Source organism: Buceros rhinoceros, unplaced genomic scaffold, assembly GCF_000710305.1.
Source record: "Buceros rhinoceros silvestris isolate BGI_N320 unplaced genomic scaffold, ASM71030v1 scaffold8199, whole genome shotgun sequence".
In the NCBI taxonomy this organism is placed as follows: Eukaryota; Metazoa; Chordata; class Aves; order Bucerotiformes; family Bucerotidae; genus Buceros; species Buceros rhinoceros.
The window spans coordinates 96,315-97,298 of NW_010430899.1; the positions used below are offsets into that span (position 1 = coordinate 96,315).

The 984-nt window shown below is 49.2% G+C and overlaps 1 protein-coding gene across 1 annotated transcript in view; it reads right to left on the reverse strand.

Moving 5' to 3' along the window:
* Nucleotides 1-984, reverse strand: part of IGSF10 (immunoglobulin superfamily, member 10) — a 12,843-nt gene that overhangs the window by 10,817 nt on the left and 1,042 nt on the right. The gene's annotated exons all lie outside the window — the stretch shown is intronic.

The window sequence follows — 984 nt, forward strand, 5'->3', positions numbered from 1 at the left end:
GACCACAGAAGGGCCCACCACGGTCTGTCCTGTTGACCCAGCAGTGCTGCCCAGCGTGCTCCTGGGTTTGGGATTCGTGTCATGCAGGACGGATACTTGCCAAACCTCAGCGCTGAGGGGCTGTTGTGTTGCTGACGGGTTAAAAGTCAAATTCGTAACTATGAGATAAACAACTGGCCTATTGCTGAGGTGTTAAGTGTGGTACCCAAGACACCCACTTTATCATTACTTTTCCTGTTAGAATTAGTTATAAATTCTGTATTTTGAAAATTGATGAGGGAAATAAATGTGAAATCACAATAACGTGCAAGTTTATTTTACTTGCCACTAATTCCACTAGAACTCTCTCTCTCTGTGTTGCCACCTGGGTTTTGGATAGGGAGGGAGAGCTGCCAGGACTCCATGAAGCCATGGTAACTAAGCCAGCTGCAAGGAGTCTGGCACAGCACTGCCCGTGTGCGTGTCAGCAGGACCGTTTGCATCCAGATCCAGAGCAGTGCTGGAGCTGCCTCTCTCTCCTACCCCCGAGCACCCCGACACCAGCGGCTGAGCCAGCAGCGTGCGAACAGCTCAGTCTCCCCCGTTCTTAGTCCATGGCAGCTATAGCTTGATGAGTTCCTGCAGCAGCTGGTGACAGCCCTAGATGGAGAGTTAACTGTGACCTGGACGGGGAGTCAGCTGGGAATGGTGGCTCCTAAACAGTCGGTACGTGCTGCTTTATACAGGAGTGTCTGCACGGCACAGAGAGATACCAAGAGAGCTCCAGTCCCCATATGGCACCGTGCGTTTCTTCACTCCTACAATACACCTAAATATCAGTGGTATTTTATAAATAGGTAATATTTCAGTTAGAGAACAGGACAGGCGTCAAATACTACCTCTGAGGAGTCCAGCAATGTGTGTTACCTCATGAGCCCGAAGGAACTGTAGGGTTTTAAAGCAATACAATGTTTATGTGTAGTACGTTCAGTTTGTGTTCAGCAG